Source organism: Centruroides vittatus, unplaced genomic scaffold (assembly GCF_030686945.1).
Source record: "Centruroides vittatus isolate TY-2023 unplaced genomic scaffold, ASM3068694v2 contig_2210, whole genome shotgun sequence".
Classification (NCBI taxonomy): Eukaryota; Metazoa; Arthropoda; class Arachnida; order Scorpiones; family Buthidae; genus Centruroides; species Centruroides vittatus.
The window spans coordinates 230,740-251,307 of NW_027121378.1; the positions used below are offsets into that span (position 1 = coordinate 230,740).

General features: G+C 26.5%; 1 protein-coding gene across 1 annotated transcript in view; it reads left to right on the top strand.

The window, feature by feature from the left end:
• The first annotated feature begins 356 nt into the window (after positions 1-356).
• The window catches only part of LOC136970933 (uncharacterized), a 138,362-nt gene continuing 118,150 nt past the window's right edge, over positions 357-20,568 (top strand). Inside the window, 1 exon segment of the mRNA XM_067265427.1 lies at positions 357-571. The gene's annotated coding sequence lies outside the window, so the exon portion shown is untranslated.

A 20,568-nucleotide genomic window follows, 5' to 3' on the forward strand; every position in this document is an offset into this window, starting at 1 on the left:
AAAAAAATTTGAATTTAACGATTAGATCACTTAAAATCACTTATTTAAATCGTAAGCAACGCGTACGCGAGTACAACACCACTAAATTCTCTCACTTTAATACGATTTTTCAACGTACAACTACACGATTGCGACTACACCGAAGTCACATTGCGCTGACTTCGGTGATCGAATTTTTACCGATTTTTTAAAATACTTAAACATCGCTATTTATAATTAACGTAAAACATAATAATTTACGTTAAGTATTATTAATACGAATTTAAAATTAGAGAAATGTACGAGGAAGATTTTTACTACCGTTTAAAAAAAAAAATAATAATAAAATAAATAAATAAAAACCATCCGACGTTTATACCGCTATGTGGCAGCACCTATACCGTTGCTAGGCGATGACAAGTTTTCTGATTCTCGTCGGTTGCCTTTTTGGTGGCGGAGGAAGAGTTTGTTGTCCGCATTTAGACGGAATAAGAAGGAATTCTCTTTGGTATTAAGTTTATAATTAAACCGTAAGGCATAACGATAACGTTGTAGCAACACAAAATTACCTTTGGATTAATATAAATATCAGGTTTGTATCCATTGATGTCGTTTGGGTGTAGGCTTAGTAGATACGCTCTCAAGCTTATTTTCATTCAAAAGATAAGATATACTTTCAGGCGTGCCTCGTCGAACATTTTTGTGTAATTCGCTCCCAATTTGTAATTTTTACATGAATTTCAACACTGAATGACGTATTTATGACGTAAGGCATGAAATTGACATTTAAATCATTGCAGATTTCTCCATATTTTTATTATTATTCATGTTTTTTTCATTAATGTCCATTATATATACATCAGAATCATATACAAGGCTCATTAATGGGAAGAAAATTGACGATTTGAAATTTAAACCACTTTCTTTTATATATATATAATCAAATTAAATAGGAAATTGAAGTAGGAAAATATCACATAAAAACACATCTTTCGGCACTGTTCAGGCGACGTTGAAGTTTGGAATCTTTGATAGACCCGATTGAAAGCTGGAAATGTGCTCGAAAGTGTGTCGTTATGCAATGTTTTCTTACTCCGATTTCCTGTTTAATTTGATTATATATTTATTTAGTAAGCGGCTGATAGATTTTCTGTAGGGAAAGAATATTTCCGGCTCCTTCGATGGGCCTGCCTCGAGTCCATTCGAGATTCCAAACTTCGACGTCGTCAAAAAGAAAAGATGTGTTTTTATGCGATTTAAACTCTCTTCAGACTTCGAGTGTATTAAATGTACAAAAATGCAGTGATTTAATGGCTAAACATCTGTTTAAGATATAAGTTCTAAATATATATCATTTTATTTATGTGCGTAAAATATATATTTAATATTAAATAGATTGTGTTCGTAGACAAATGCAAATTGCATTTTAGTAATAAGAAAAGAACTGTTTTGAAGAAAACATCTGGATACAAATATTTGATTACTTATATATAAATGTAAACATCGGTCGTATTTTGCATTTCCATTATTTTTCTCATATTAATGATAGCATCTGAGATTATTAATATAAAAAAATGAAATGTTTGAGATACTGCAAATTTTTATTTGGTAGATAATTTTCAGCTGCCATAAACAGACGTGAGTCATCATTCATTTAGAACTAACATGAGTAATATGATTCTCACTATTATAAATAGTAGACTGAAGCAAATTGACAATAATATTAAATAAATGAATTTAATTTTTAGTAAGTTTAAATAATTAATGTTTTTAAGTTTTCAGTAGAACCACCTCGTTTTTTTTATTACAGAACAAGTTATTTCCTTAATCTTATACAGTGTGTATATTAAGAATGTAGCTGGGGATGACCTAATTTATATTTTTAAAATGAAAATTACCTGTATAATAGAATAATTAATTGATGATAATTAAAAGAAACATTTGAAAAAATTATTTTAAATTAAAAAAATTTAACTACTTTGAACATTTAATGAAGATTATAATACAAAGTTTTAAATATAACAAATGTTTAATTTATTACAATAATAGTTTTGCTGTAAAAGTTGTTTTATAAATTAGATAGTAACAAGATTTTATTTATTTATAGACATTTTATATAATCTTGAATATTTTCTTCCAATTGCATTTTAATATTTGCATTTACTTGTCTAAAAATAATTTAGAACTAGATTATTTTATATTTGTAATATGTATTTAGAAACACTTATAAAATTCAAGAAATAACGGAACAATACGTCAATTCTCATTATTGTAATTATATATTACTTTAATAAAAGTTAATTGCTTACTTAATGCAGAAAAAGAAAAATATTTATTACAAAATTAAATTTTGACTTATTTCATTTTGTGTAAATTAAAAATTATCAAATCAGTAGCAATAAATACAATGTAATAAGCATCAAATTATTAACTTACAAAATATCATTGACAATAATTAATTATCCTTAAATATAAAGAAAATTATTTGTTGATAGAAGAAAAAAACATGCTGACAAAATATTATTTTTTATATTTAATTGTTACATTGTTTGTTGGGAATATTGTAATGTAATTTATTAATTATTATTTAATTTTAAATTTGCATAAAATTCAGTTTTTGTGTGTGAATAATTTAGATGGATAAAATATTTGAAGAGTTATCTAACTGAAATGATGGCTTATAATAAAATAAATAACTTTAAACAATTTTAATCATCCATGTATTTATACGGTTGTTAAATTTAGTCCTATTTTTATTTATTTTTGTTTTTTTGAAGTTTAATCGCATTGTAAGGTGATAAAATAAGACGAATTTTATTGACAGTTATATTTATTTCTTCAAGCATAACTTCCTTAATGAGTTCTTGTTATGAAGAAAGTTTTTTGCTGCTGTATAAATATAGATATGTACAGATACATTTTTGGTTTAAACTTTATTTCGTGCTAAGTTTTTAAGAAAACTTGTAAGTTTAATTGAAAATGAAATTGTGATATTAATGTTTTATCTTTCTTTATACATCACCAAATGCATATTAATTCACAAAATTATTGCCGATTATCGTTAACCGAAGTTTTTTACTGTAATATCTAAGATTTATGTTATTAATATAGTCACAAACTATATAGTAATTTTTCTGTAAATTGAAATATGTTTATTTTTTCTTTATGATCTTTGTTAGGATTATCACTAGTATAAATGTCTGTTAGCAAAATTAAAACAACAAATTTACACTCTAAAAATATTAAGTATTTTGAAATTTCTAATTATTACATTTAAAGCATATTTTTTAAAATAAGAGTAATTAAATATGTTGTATAATGTTTGAGTTTTGCTAATTATAAATTCATCCTGATTCTGTTTTATGTAACAATCAGTAAAAGTGTTATGTTTTTTTTTTATATTATTGGCAATGTTTTCATAAATTCTGGTTTTTATTTTCTTACATTGTTAATCAAGTCTATCTCTCTCATGAGTGTAAATATTGTTGAAATGCATGAAGTATTATATAGAGTAAATATTTAAAATTTTTTGTGAAATATTGATTATCATCAATTATTATTTTTAATAATGATTGATAATAATCAATGATAAGTATATACAAAAGGTAATGCTGATGTATGAATAAGTAAAGTATTTTTTGTTATGAAAGTAAGGATCTTCTGTAGAATGCTAGCTTTATCTTTGTTACACTACCTACCTTTATATGTTCTGATCTGATTATATTTAAGTGTTTATACATTTTGAGTGTTCTCATCTATAAATCTTGATTTATTTAAATAATCATATAATTAAAATTCTATTTAAAATTAAATATTCCAATAGTACAGTTTGTCTAATGAATATTCATTCATAAAGATTCAAATGTTAAAATTGTATTTTATTATATTTAATTAAGAAATTTTATTTAATTGCAAAATTTGAAGTATTAATTGGTAATATATATATATATATATCTAAGTATTTGCAAAACTTGAAATATTTTTTTTAGAGTAAATAAAATAAAACTTAAGTAAATTTTTAAAGTGAAATAATAAAATATCATTATATTTACTTCAATATATATAATTCTGTTACATAAAATAAGTGACAAAATCAGCTTGTTTGAGTTCTAATTGAAACATGACAATGAATACATATGCTCTGAGGCTTCATGAACTAATTTTTTTCACTACAATAAATGCATATGTGTGTACATATATATAATGGAAAGAGAAAAAGCTGTTTAGAGAAACTATTTGTAGTTTAATACTGAAAGATATATATATTTAACTGGCAGCAGGCATTTCTATTAATGTTGCCTAACTAGGTGTATTATACATTTTATACAGTCTTGTTACTTTTTTATTGTTTTGGTAGAAGCATGGTATCGTATTTAGAAAAACGAGCTTATCAGTATTTATCTTTATTAAAAAAAAACAAAATATTACATTTACACTTCATTCCAGCATGGAAATTTCTTAAAAGCCACAATGGGGACAAAACTACACACTGGTTATTGTTGTATATATTCAACAGATCTTGTGGTTGATTATCATCATTGTTTGTATTTTATGGTTTATTTATTATTATTTTTTGTATTTTATTTTAGTTATTTGTTGTCATTTCATATTTAGAACACTGTTAAGAACATTAAAATTTAAATTTAAAAAGAATTCTAGTACATATTTGATCATGAGGATGGCTACTTAGTCAAAAACATTTGATAAATAAAAACTTGTTGTTGGAACAGGCTAGAACTAAATTTTTTACTTTAATTTCTAAAATAAACAAGAATAAAAACTAAATTAAAGAAAGAAAACTATAGATAAAGTTATAAAAACAAACAGAAATTTTTAAAATTTGTTATCTGATACTTCAGAGTTAGTTATGACATTTATCACAAACAGTTATCAGCTACAAGTGTATTTACCATATCTTGGTCTCATTAGTTGACTATAGCTCTTCAACAGCCATCTGAATTGGTTTTCTGATTCACATGAATTCAATTGTGGAGAATTTTGCTGAGCTTTTCTTCTGCATAGCCTTTTTTTGGGCCCTAAAATTTAAATTATGATTATTTCTTGTATTTCATTTGTATTATAGTATCAAGTTACAATAACTATCAGAACACTACACTAAATGCTTTTTAAATAACCAATGCTCGAATAACTTCAATTTTGAAAATTAAGCTTAAAGTAAGCAAAACGTTCAAAAAATATATAATTTCATGACCTAGACTTACAATATGCTTTATACACTCAAACTGTAGATTAATGAAGAAAATGCTAATTACAGAATACAGGTTACAGCATTGATGTAAAAATGTCATTCTGTCCTAGAAGGTTCAAAAGAAGATTACATAAGTATGATCTTTTCAAGAATTTGTGAGAAATAGTTGTTATATAAATTCCAATGATGTCTTATGCACCTGTGCACTAGTGTCTTCTCTGGGATTAAAAACCAATTTTAGTTCTAGACATTGATATTAAAACAAAGATAAAAATTTTCTTATATTATGTTTACTTCTGTGAAGTTTTCAATCTTGGTTTGAAGGTCAAATTATAAGCTATTTTTATATCTTTGTATAATGTTTATTCCACCCACTTCTTTTACTACCTGGCGCTCTTGTGAACTGTTCGGATAATTAATAATTCTTAAATATAGAACTGCAGTAAGACATCTTTATATTTAAAATTTAATTCTAAAATCTACTATGAATAGTTTATTTTATTAATTTCTATACAGAAATTAATTTTTAATAATTTGATCATTTATTTTAATGTCTATTTTTTCATTCTATTTTATAAATACTTAAATTACAAAAAATTAGAGTAAATTGCTTGGTTATTTTCAGTCTAAATTAAGGAATTAGTTTAATTATTATAGACATTTGGCTCTAAAGTAGGTGGTTGTGCCACCATTTTATATAAAAATAATAATTTTTAATGAAATATTATTGCTTGATTAAAAAAAATAGAAAATGCTCTGTTATTGGATATAGATTGAATTATTAGATTTATAGCTTTAAGTTATTATCTTTCCTGTTGTTTTTTATTTGATGAGTTGGAAAAGAAATGAAAAAATTGTTCTTTTAATAGATAAAAACAAATTTTTAAACTTTAACAGTGATCTGTCATCAAAAATGGAATAATTGAATGAATTTGATTTAAAAATCAAAAGTTTTAGAAAAATGGTAGAATTAAAAAGTGAATAAACAAAATAATAACAATAGCAACAAAATTATGATTTGTATTTTAAGTAAGTAATATTTAGTGAAGCCTTTTGAAGTAAGATCATAATTTTAAATGGAAACATCATTTCCGTTTAAAATTGACTTTACTTTTTTAAAAGGTTTGTTATGAATTTATTCCCTCTCCACCCTTCAGTGTTTAAATATATATATTTAGTCATGCATTTTAATATGTTTTACCATTTGCTGTTATCTTTAATATTTTTGGAGTTATAATGACTAGAAAGGTTTGAATTACACTGTAGAATTATATTTTTTTTTTATAGGATTGTAGTTCATACACTTAAGTCCTTATTTGGGTATTTTGCAGTTAGATTTTAAGTTAATTTATGAACTTATTAAATAATATAAATTTTTATAATTGACTTAAAGGATTTATTTTAATCTCGTTCTATATCATGTTAACATTTAATAGAGTAACAGTTGCATTTTATATATATATATATTACTCCAAAAACTTGTCCTGTTTAATGTTAGGATTTTAATGATGATAATGAAATAAGACTTAACAATAATTACAATTGTGTATGATTTTTATTTCAAGGCTTCTATATATTCATCAGACAATACAATCAAATCTATGTAATAAACAAAATGAATATGTTGATGATGAATTAATTATTGCAATTAATTTCATAAGAAGATAATCTACAAAAATGTATTCTTCACGGAGTGATTTTAACGTTGAGATTCTCATAATTATTATTATTATTAGTAAAATTTATTAACAAACTATAAACAGAAAATCTACTAATTTTTTTTCCTAGATGATTATTAAATTTCTGATGAACTCAGTTTTATTCTAATGTCCAGAATAAATTATCAGAGTCAGAAGTCAGCATTCATTTTACTTTAAATATTTGAATATATATTGGATAATTTATAGCACTGACTGTTAATCTTAAGTTGTAAATGTGGATTTAAATGTTGTGGATAACAACAGAGAATTGTTTTTGGATTACATTTGATTAGAAGTCTGCAATAATCTGTTCTATTCAGAAAGAATTGCTTATAGAAGCTATCATTAATCCCCATTGTCACTAATTAGTGTTGCTTCATTAATGTGCGGTACAGTACTATTGAAAATATCTATATATCTCAGTTTATATCTTTCTGGTTTTACAAAATAATTATGATTGTTTTTATTCAATAACAAAAGGTTTATTTTGTATTAATTCTTAGTTGATAAAATTCTGTAATATTAAATGCTAAATGTATAGAATTTATTAATTAATTTGACTTAATTGACATAAATATTAAGCTATTTATATAAGAATACTAAAATAATAAATTATATAATGTTTTTAAAAATTCTCTTGGATTTTTACTAAGATTTCTTTGGTATTAAGCATAGAATGTTTATAATCAGCAGTTGAAAGGCTATATAAACACCATTTTAAAAATTTAAAACTGTTTCAAATCACAATCGAGTTTCATATTTAGTTTCTGCATTATGGTAATAAACATGAATATTTCATTTTTAAATTAAATGTGATACAAATGAAATTGTTTTAGAGTAGAGTTAGAATACTTATGAGAAATAATAATAATAATAATCTAAGTGTATCTGAGGTTAGATGATCAGAGAATTTAACTTGAAATTTAAACTCCTGTCTTTCCATAACATGTAGGAGTAAATGTATTTTTCTGTCTGTATTGTGTTTTCTTTCTTTGACAGATATATAGTTAATCCTTGGAATGTTCTTCTTTTGACAGTCTTTCAATTACAACATGAAAAAAACTAAGAATAATATTCTTTATAATAATTTCTCCTTGTATAATATGTTAAAGTTAACTTTTAGATAATCTCAGTTTTATTTTTCCAAATACCTTAATTATATTCAGATTAAGTAGATTATATATAAATTGAAAAAAAGGATTGTTTGTTTTAAATTATATATTGTTCCAATATTTTATTCATTACAATTTTGAAGAATACTTGAAGTAAACAAGTGATTTTGAAAAAATAAGAGAATAAGCTGAAATATACAGTTTTTCTTAATTTGTATTTGTATAGACTTTTTTTGGTAAAATAATGTGTGTTGTATTTCATTCGGTTTGTATTTTTAATGATTTTGCTAGTGACGATGAATCTGCACAGTCATTTATGTATGAATTTGAAGTTAGTTTGCAACAAAACATGTATTTATGATGTTCAAATACAGCATTAGATTTAGATTAATTTTTTTTTAATATTACATACAGTTGCTGAAAAATGATGTGAAAAAGGCTTAATGCAGTTATTGTTAACTTTATTGGAAAATAATATAAGGAGAAAATTTAAAGTTTGCTTTGTGAGGATTACAGTAAGAATTGTAAAATTTATGTAATCATATAGCAATAAATTCTCAAATGTTCAATACAGTTAATGGTGATGTTTTTAATGTTTTCCCCCTGAACATTTCTCACCTTTTGTGCACAGTGTTTTGTTTGGCAATGCTTGAAAAAATAAACTTGTTTCATCACCATTTTCAATATATTTCGATTTGTATTATTCTATAAGCATATGCAACTTCATATTTCATTCTGTCAGTTTTTCCATTGATGTCTCCAGATTCTCCACAAACAGTCTTGGAGGAGATTGCATGCCATTGTTGAAAACTTTAAAACCACTCTCTAATTTCTCAGCAAATTCCTTGGCTTTTCCTTGTTTAATTGGCTCATATATGGAAATAATTTTTGCCTTTGCATGGACTAACTAGTCCCAAACAGTTTAGTTTGTCTTCACTGCCAGTTGTCTTTACTTTCTTCTTCATTGATCCATTGCCACTCAACCATTCCTGTTTGATATCTAACTTAGATTTCAAAATCTCATGAACTCGTGTCTTGTCAATCTTAAAATTTTCCATGATTTGTTTTACACTTAACTACTATTTTTTTTTTTTTTTAACTTATTTCACTAATTTTGATTTTACCTTAAAGAAAGCTTGACTATTTTCCACAAAGCCATGATGATCTTTTCTGCTTGCTCCCAACTGACAATATTAGAAATTTAGGAAATTTATAGTGTTGTTTACTACCATTTTCAAATTTCAATTTTGAAATATGTGTAACTATTATCAAGCAGAGTTAACTTATCCAATAGAATTTCAAATTTAGACCATTGTCTATTGGATGAGTTAGTTCTGCTTTCCTATTGATAGAAGCCATACTACAGTTAGATCACAGATCAGAATATTTATAATGGTTTTTACTTTTAAAAGCACAACTTTAGAGCATTTTGTATGTGACACAGAAATACAATTTTCTATTATATTCATTTTTGTTCCCACATTAAACAGGTTCCACTATACACAACTTATTTCATATTGATTTTTGTGGAATATACACAGGACCAAAGAAAAGTTTTGGTAAGGGCAGGATTCTGTTATATTCAGGTTCCATTATAGTTTTGACTATCTAAATTTATGGTATTTACTTAAATCATTATTACAGCCTCATATATTGTGCTAATAATGATTTGAAATAAATATCATGGACTTAAATATATCACAGAATTGCATCCTTTATTCTACTGCTTTATACTTTGTGTCTGAATAAAACTTTGTTTATTCATGTACTTCCATATGTATAATGCTCCAAAACTCAAACTGCCATCTTTTGATTCCTTCAAATTTGAGATTTATAGGTCTTACTGTATAATATAAATAGATAATGTGACTGTCCAATAGGTGTTATGATAGAGGATGTAGCTAATATTTTTATCTATTTCTAAATAATCCTGTACTTCATCTTTATCCTTTTGTGTATATATATATAAATTGTTTATCAGTTTCTCTGTTTACAGCTTTTGTATCTTTGTTAATGCACATAAAAATTGTTCTGCTCTAGTTTTAAAGAAATAAATAAATTCAGCTCTTTTCTGATAAATATTTACTTTAAAATATGCAGTTTTAAACTTTTAATTATATGAAATTATATCCTGTTGTTAGTATCTTAGATTCTGAATACTTATAGTTAATAGTTAGCTACTTAGTAGCTTATATCAAACCGATCAACTGTTTAAAAAAAATTAAAGTATTAATAAAATTAGAACTAGTTGAATACAAACAAAAATACATACACAAAATACAGTTAGATAATTTAATATTTTAAGTTTCACTTCTACAGTTTATTTATTCTTTTGTTGTTTGACTCACAATGATTATTACAAAATATTCTTGAAAACCCTTAAATAAAATAGCAATCATTGAGATAAAATAATTGCTTATAGTTTAGAATAAATTCTACTGTAATTTAGTGTTTGAGATATGACATTAGAAAAAATATATATACACACACACACATATTAATAGATTGAGTATATTTCAGGATCAATAAAATAATATGTATTATTACTTTGTGTTTTAATAATTCATATTTATTATTTATTCATAATAAAACAATTAAGAATATAATGAAAAGAAAGCATAAACTGTATAAGACTCATTTAAAATTAATATTTCCAAAGTAAGTTAATTTACCAAAATTCAATCCTAGTCTAAAGTGACTATGAAATGCACAACTGCATTTGGCTCATATTATTTTGTTTTACGTCATGATCCAAATTTTTTTTAATATATACTTAAAAGCAGATTTTTTCATTATTATTATATTATCCATTTTCATTTATATATTGTCTTATATTTTTCAAAACCTAGTTATCATAAATAATTTAGCTATGTAGATACTATAACTGTTTTATATTGTTTATTTAAGTAAATTAGTTTTTCATTTATTAAATAATCAATTGCTTCTTTTCTATTTTTTTTTTATTGGAACTACATTTTATTGCTTTACACAATGATCTGCAATAAACTTTTTTTAGTTATTATAGTTAATTTTTGCTGGTTTTCACTCGTGAAAATTAACTAATTGAAAAAAAGTGTATTAGACTTACTTGAATGTTACTGCAAAGATAGATACAACACTGTTTTGTTTGCCTGTAATCTGGCTGCATAAATTATTGTAACAAAGATTTGTGTAAGTAATTTAAAGTGGTTAATGCACTGCCTAAAATAGCACTATTGTAGCAGCTGTTTAATTTTGCAATAAAATTGGTGTTTCAACAATCAGTTATAAAAAAAAAAGATTAAAATCACTTTACATCCATGGTAAACAGTTCATTAAATTTTATACAATAGACTTGTTACACAATAATTCAGATAGGACATAACTTATACATGCTGTAACCACATCACTAAATCAGTAGTGCATTTTGATACTGAAAATAAAAAAAAAACAAGAGTTATTTAGAAATTCTTTGTGCATAAAATTACATGCAGATTCAAAATGTTAAATTGGTTTGATAAAATATATTTGATATTGTTTTAGACAGAAGTTTTATTTTTCTTTCTAATGTTCATATTTGCTGATAAATTAACAAAAAAAAATTAAGAGAAATGTGAATCTTTGCATAATGAAGTTAAATTGTCACAAACATATTTATTAGATGAATTTTATTACATAGTATATTGTTTTGTGTGTAATTCAGTATTAAATTTACAATTTAGCAGTTAAACTAATTCACTTTGAATTATTTTTATTTAGTTAAATGTAGATCTAATTTCAGTTGATTTAGATTTTAGTTAATTTGTGTATGTATATAGCAGGCATGGGCAAATGTGGCTCTTTTTGAGTTACATGCGGCTCTTGCTGAAAGTGTTAATTTCTGTTTTTTATTATTATTTTTACAATTTTATTTTTATAATTTTGTGAAAATATGTTTATTAAAAAATTCAATATTTGTTTTATATTATATTTATATTATATAATAAAATCGTGCGCCTTACCATACTATCTGCCACGACAGTTCAGAACTGCGGCTCCCATGCATTTTGCAAAACTTACATTTCAGCTCCCACTGAACTCTTGCTTGCCCACTCCTGGTATATAGCATAATTTTAGTAATGTATATCTTAAATTAATCATATTGTATAAATCAATAATAATAATAATCAATAATCATAAAATTTACTCATATCTTTTTATAGAATTATTGAATAGATGCATATCTATGTACCTGTTTTTGTATAGCAGAAGAGAGAGATTAGATCAGACCATATTTATATAGATGATATAAAAATAGTTTGTAAATTATTTGCAAAGATATAAATATGATGTTTTTTATATTGCACATGTTGTGTGCATATATAAAAGTGAGCAAACTGGATTCATTTGATATTACAATCCAGAGCTTAAAGATGGCTGATAAAAGCAGCCATCTTCAGGTTTTAAACTTCTGAACATAAACTAAATGTAATGTTACTTTTTGGAAAGTCATGTAGATTGTCATGTGGATTCAACTGATTCAATATAACATTTAAATATAATACTACAGTATATAAAATTAACCAACCAAGAAGGGAATGTAACTCTGGCTTTCTCTGCATTTGCACTTCAGGACAGTATCATGTTCTATGATGAAGCTAGTATAATTAGACCCATTTGAGGATCCTATCATCAGTAAGCAGATGGAAATCATTGAGATTTACAGCAATGATTTATGCATTCACATATGATTTTACAGTACTGTCAATGTATTATCAAATGGATGGAGGATGATGTATTCCTAGCATGTAGATACTCCTCGGTAATCATCTTTAAGGAAGCAGCATTGTTTATTTTGATATTTGAGCATTGCACACTATTATTTACTTGTTCAAATATTTTTATTCTATGCTTTATTTACATTTATAGTACTGTGTTTTTAACTGTTTGTCTGTTAATTTTATGTTCTGTAGTAGTATAGCGGCATCCCTCGTACAATACAACTTTGTTCTAACATTGTTTGAGAATTGGAGATATCCCCATACAAAATGTCAGAATTTTTAAGTGCAAACACCATTATTTGATACTTTTTTATTCAAGCAAACATGAATTTCATATTTGAAATTTCAATATTGTAAAATTTGTGGGCAATGTTATTTTGTGCTTTTTGTCCAGTTTATTTTAATGACAACTGATTGTACAATTTTTCTTCTTGTCCTAGTTCTTATTCAAGCTATCCTATTAACCAGGTTTTGCTGTTGTTGGTGACAGTGCTCTAAATAAACCCAAAAGACTGTAACTGTGTTTTGTTTCTATGGATTATATTAACAGTTACTACACAAAAAGATTAAATTTTCAAAGATCTCTTAGGTAAATGCAAGCAAATGAAAAAAACTAGAGAAAAATCAACATGTTGCTGATACTTTGGATTAAGGTTAACAGGAAAGCTCAAAAGATGATGATATTTTGCCAAAAAGAAAACATTCTTGTTTAACAGTGTTTAGCAGTGAATAAAAAATTAATATTAATGTGCAAAACTTTTGATCATGATTGTTAATTATTGATTGCTTTAATAAATGTATTTCTTGTAATTATTAAGAAAAATAGTATACATTTGCTAACTTTGGAACCTAACCCTATGTTTGGTACTAGTCCTTTGTTTTGTATAGTATGGATTCACATAACAATGCACTTTTTCAGAACCTAACTACTGTGTTATATGGGGATATCTGTATTTAAATTTTAAATCAAATCATTTGAATGTCAGCTGGATTGCCACATGATATTCTACATAGTAACATTTTGTAACATTTCTTACAACATGGCTTACCTTCAGTGAACATATTGAAAAGATGGTTAAAAGTTTGGCAATCAGGATTAGTTTTTAGAGCTTTATTTATCAAATATTAAAAATGATTCTTGGATTTTAATGTGTGTATATGTTACCATAAAAGTTTGAAATTTGATAAAATCTAGGATTTGTCCTAGATTTTATCAAATTTAGGATATCATCCTAATCCTATAATAATATAATCTAGGATGATATCCTAAGATCCAAAAACAGTTAAAAATTGTTTTACAGTAGAGTCATTAATCGGAACGCCGGTAATCGGAATCACCGGAAATCGGCACGATTTTCAGTCGGACTGTGTCGTGCTGAATCGAATGTTTTTGATACTAAATTTACTTCTAAAGTATAATTTTCATGTTTTTACATTCTTCAATATATTTTGTTTGTACAAAATGCAGAAATAATTTTTAACGATATGATAGCCTCGATTATTATAAAAATTTTCGTTAGGCTTAAAATCGACGAAAATTCAACACGAAGCGACGCGCAACAAAGAAAAATTCAACACGAAGCGACACGCAACGGAGAAAAATTTGAACATCGGACAGGTTAATATATTTTTTTGTACATAATTGGTAATCGGAACAAATGACTAATCTGAACCACCCCAGTCCCCAATTGATTCTGATTTTCGACTCTCTACTGTACTTCAAGGTTTTACCAATTGATGTTGATAAAATGTTAGGATTGACAAGGCAACATGGTAAAAGTTGAAGTAAGGATAAGTATAAGAAGTATAAAGGAACATCAAACTCTGCTTTTTACTACTGTCATTTTGTCTGTTTTGAGCATGTTTCAAAACTTCATTTTCTTCAGCCATTTCAGCAGTTACATTCACTTCTTGTTGACCACTCACCATTTCATCTTTAATATTGCTAAAGTCATCTCCTATTTCATCATTTTGATTTTACAAGATATCCTTCAAATCCTCTTTAGCATTTAATCTTTCAGTTATGTTGCGAGGAACTGAAGCATTCACTAGCAATATCATTCACATTGAACAGTCAAACATAACTTATAACGTGAACATTTAATATCTTTATGATAAGCTCTATTTTCTGTAAAGTATGATTGATGTAGCCATATCCATAAATAAAATACTGCAATAACTGGATGTTCATTCTATATTTAAGTCAAAAATGCCTTAATTTAGTAATTAACATCAATATATTAATTGAATAAATGTTTTTGACCTTGTTTAAAAGGTCATCCTCGAGTTAGTACAAAAACGGAGTAGTTTAAAAGATTGAACAATTTAAAATGTATGAAATGTTGAATGCTCAAAGGTAAAACAAAAAGTAGGTTAACAATTTAACATAATAAAGTAATAAAAATAACAAGATGATAAAATAAAAATAACAAGATGATAAAATAAAAATAACAAAATGGTACTAAAATAAATAAATGAAAATAGATAAAAATTATAAAACATATGTATAAGCAATGAACATTTATTTACTGTGGCATCATCACAATGCCAGACTAAAAGTTTCAATTTATTTGACTTAAAATATATGCTCTCCACCTCAAATTAGTAGTGTCTTGCCCCTGTACATCATACTTTTCCTGTTAGCAACAGAATCACGCTGATAATTATTTAACTCCTTTTAGGGGAAAATTTTTGAACTGAAATGACATGATTTCTGGTTTGCACCGGAAGTTCCTAGTTAATCGGAGCTTCCTGCCCTTAAGCTTTCTATATCTGGTCTTGACTTTCATCTATCTAACTCCGTTTCCAAGATTAAGGAAAGAAGGATGGACAGACTGATGCCAGTGGAAATTTATAGGTCTACAATTTTTTTTTTCAAATTGCAGCACAATTGAGCTTGATTTTTTCAGTTTGCAAAAATTTTAAACATTCTGAACATGTTACTTGTTTCATTAATTTTCATGTTGCCAACACATTTTCCATGTGTTTATTGGCATGTTTAATGGACTCTTGTGATTGAGAATGGCATGGTTTCTCAAGGGTAATTTTAATATCTTTTCACTTGCAGCAAAGCTTTAGTTGATTCTGCTGCTGAACTCTTACATTATTTTGAGTGGAGAAAACAGGGAAGCCAAACTTTCATAACTCTTTGGTTTCAGAAGTACATCATATACCCTGTTCATCCTGTTTTTAATTGAACAAAATATGGAATGTAATCATTACTAGATTCTTGAATTTTTGATTTTACATGAGAGATAATTTGAAAAATTGTATGAAAGTTTGAAGAATTATACATGTTAGTTTTAAATCAATTTAAATACTGGCAATGCTTACAGAGCAACATGTTAACATTCATTGAGTTTAGTTTAGCCTTGGCCAACTTTTGTAGTGTAGCAGTTTTTAACCTTAAGTAATCAATAGCATTTTTAATTATGGCAGTCATATATATTCATATTAACTTACAGTTATGATATGGCAGTGTACAAAAATTTTTTCTCTTGGCCTAAACAATTGGGTAAAAATTATGTATAATTTGTTCTAAGAATATTTTAAACATTTTTGAAATACTTAAGCATATCCATTGTTCAAATTCTCTCTTTAACAAACTATTTAATACTACTACACCTTTCTCTCATTTCCAGCAATAACTCTGAAGCAGGCTTCTGAAAGAGACTGAAAATGTTAGTGGTAATAAATTATTTCTGGAAGTGTGAGAAAGGTGTAGTGGTATTAAATACCTTAGCTTCCTGTTTTCACATAGTATGACTGCTTAAGTACTGTACATGATCATCATTTTTAATTATAATTTGGATAATATACTGATAAATAAATTGGATTTATTGGTCAAATTATAGTCAAAAATTGACCCTAACTTAATAGTTTTGGCTCCTGCGTTTGATATGTTTATGTATGTATGTACAAATGATTCATTAACAGAGAAAAAAGAAGATTAATGCTTATATTATTTAATCTAGTTAGATAAGAATGCATTAACAAGGTTTGATGGATAGATAGGAAATAAGTTTCAATTATTTAACTTTTATGAAGAATAATTAATTATAAACAAAATATGGAATGTAATCATTACTAGATTCTTGAATTTTTGATTTTACATGAAACATAATTATATTTAACTATATGCATTGAGAAAGTATCCTATCTATAAAATTTATAGAAATAAACTATTTTTATTTCTATAAATTATTTTTGAAACTATCAGTTGATTGCATTGCATTCTCTTTCAGCAATAACATGTATCATTGTTTAATTATTGTTGTTTTTATTTTATAAATAATTTTTCTATAACTAACTCATTGAACACACAATAACCTGATTCAATTATATTGCCAAACAGTTGTGGGATAATTTATTGAACACAAATGTGTTTGTAGATAAAATATGTAACTTATATATAATTTGAAGATTGAAATTTATATTATATTTAATCACCAGGGTTAGGCCCAGGCTTCTTATTTTTGTAATAAATAAATAAATAAATATGCAAAAAGTTTGAATGTTACAAATGCATTTATACACAGAGCTAGTGGCTTCATCAGTAATGATAACAGAAACAAATGTAGATTTGCATGTTCTAATTCGGACCCCACTAATATTGGTTCTAGTTATGCTGCTAGATTTAATGCATGAATTTATTAGGCTGCAATTTGAAAAAATTGTAGATCTATAAATTCCCACTGTCGTCCGTCCATCTTTCTTTAATCAAGAATGGAGTTAGATAGATGAAAGATGAGACCACATATGGAAACCTTAGGGGCAGGAGGCCCCCGATTAACTATATGTCAATTTCCAATGCAAACCAGAAGCTATGTTATTCCAATCAAAACTTCCCCCTGAAACAGTTAATAGATGACAGGCATGACACTATTGCTAACAGGAAAAGTATGATGTACAGGGGCAAGTCACCACTAATTTGTGGTGGAGAGCATATATTTTAAATTAAGTAAATTAAAAATATGATTAGAAATTGCAGCCTGACATTGTGACAATTTCACAATAAATAATTGTACAGATTTAAGTTTCTATACATAATGAGCATCATATGCAATCACTATAATTTTAGTATAGGCAGATAGACTTATAGATCAATATGTTTATCTGACTGAGCAAGTTACTATTGTTTTCAATAACAATACTATTATATATTTGATCTCCTTGTAATAACACATTCTATTATATAGTATTTTTAATGCAGTATTTGGTATTTTCTTCAAAGTAGTTTTTAAATAAACTAAAGGCTGTTTTTTTTTTTTTTTTTTTTTTTTAGAGGTATACAAATTTAAAATGAAAGAAAACATGTAAAAATAATGTTAATGGCCATGGTGTTGGCTTTATTTAAAAGATAATTTTATGCCATTAGTGTTTAAACATGATTAAACACTATGTGCATATGGGTGCCATGGCTGGCTTGAATGAAGCCCAATCAGGAAGTCCAATTTTCGACCACTTTATTGAGCAACTGCGGCCATATATCAGCAATAACGCAGCGAATGTTGACTTCCAAGTGGTTCGACGTCTGTGGTTTATCTGCGTAGACTAGTGACTTCACATATCCCCAAAGAAAGTAATCCATAGGTGTGAGATCACATGATTGTGGAGGCCAGTTCACAGGTCTATTATGCGAAATTATGCACTCATCAAATGCTCAACTCGCAATAAATTGATGGTGTCACACGCTGTGTGGCATGTCATGCCAACGTGTTGAAACCAAAGCTCTGCCACATCAATACCATTCAACTGAGGAACAAAGTCAGTCATCATGGCTCTATAGCACACTCCATTGATGGTAACATTCTGGCTGGCATCATCTTTAAAGAAATACGGGCCAATGATTCCACCTGCCCATAAAGCACACCAAACACTGACTTTTAATTGATGTAAGGGCATCTCAACAAAGTCCTCTGGGTTTTCTCCACTCCAAATTCAGCAATTCTGCTTATTGACGTAGCCGTTCAACCAAAAATGAGCCTCATCGCTGAACAAAATTTTGTGTTAAAAAAGAGGATCAAACTGAATATTGTTTTTGGCCCATTCACTGAACGTACAGTGCACATAATGGTTACATGGTTTCAACTCTTGCACAAGCTGGATCTTGTAAGCTTGTAAGCCAAGATCTTTCTGCAAAGTCTTCCACAAAGTGGATGGGCACAGCTCCAATTGCTGTGCATGATGGTGAATCAACTCATTTGGGTCCTTTTCAACACTACGCTCCACAGCAGCAATAACTTCTGTGCACACTGTATGGCTTTGTGGATGCATATTATCAACTAGAGTGCGCATGATGCGAAAACGATCCATGGTTTTCCGAATAACTTGCTCAGATGGACGATTATGTCGACCATAAAGTGGATGTAGTGCACGGTAAGTTTGGCGAACTGAACCATGATTCTCAAAATAAATTTGCACAATTTGCAAGCATTGTTCTGGCATAAGTCTATTCATGGTGAAATGGCAAAATGTACTGACCACAACTGTCAGTACAAAATGTACAATTTGACAGTACAAATCAACTGTCAAATTGACAGTCACTAAATTTAAATTAGAAACAGTGTTGCCAATTCAAAACCAAACCTGGCAACACTGTTTCATTGGCATGTTTAAATACTAATGGCATAAAATTATCTTTTAAATAAAGCCAACACCATGGCCATTAACATTATTTTTATGTTTTATTTCATTTTAAATTTGTATACTTTTAAAAAAAAACACCCTTTATATTATTATGAAAGCATGTTAAATTGGCATGTTACCAGAGAAGTGCCATTTATAAATTTTTGTTGATTTTTTTTAATTTCAACTGTGTTTATGTTTTATATATATATATATAAAACTAATTGAAAAATATAGATTGCCCTATCATTTAACTTTAAGTGAGAAGCAAAGCATGCATAAAATCCATATTTATCGTAGTGAAAAAAATGTTACTAGATTTATTTCATTAATTATCATTCTTTAATAGTAATTGCACTGTAATAAACAGTGTAGCTGCAAACTGAAAAAGTTACAGGTAGTGCATTGTTTGTTCTAATAAATATGGTATAATAGCTTTCTATAACCTGTTCTTATATATATATATAATGTTTAAGATGTTTTTATTTAAATTATTACTTTGAAGATTTTGTAAAGACTGTTTCATTTATTTTACTGACAATTTTTAAGCAATATGTGAAGTTTGTATATTAAAAATATCTTATGGTTTATCTTTTCTAATGAAATGAACTGAAACTTGAATCAAAATTAGAAGTTTAAAATTATTTATTAACTCATTAATTATTTTTATCAGTTTTGTATAAAAATAATTTTATAATAAAATTTGCAGTTTCAAAACATTTTCAAAAGCATAGGTATTATAAAATGCTTATGTTAGCTTTTTTAAATTTGTAAACAAAAAACATGTATATTTTTCTCAATCAATATCATTCTATTTAAATATAATTTTAAAATATTCATTTTTTGTGATAGAACCTGAAAAGCCAAAATCTATTTTATTTCACTTTACACTTTCAATAATGTGATTTCCCTCCCCCCAGATGAATAAATGAGTTTTTTATTTAAAACGCATCTATATAGATCTACCTAAACTTTTCATAAACAGCTTTATAATTGAAAAATTTTTTACAGTACAGTATATAGTTTTGATTTTATAACTTGTTTTTCTACTTTTTTCATTGGTTAAATACTAACTTCAGTATTATCAATAGTTAAATTTATACAGAATAGATACAGTAGTTAGTTATGAATGTGGCTTTCTGGTTTAAAGTACTTTTTAATTCAATTATATTTGAAAACAATTTTTTTTAAACTAAGTAAAA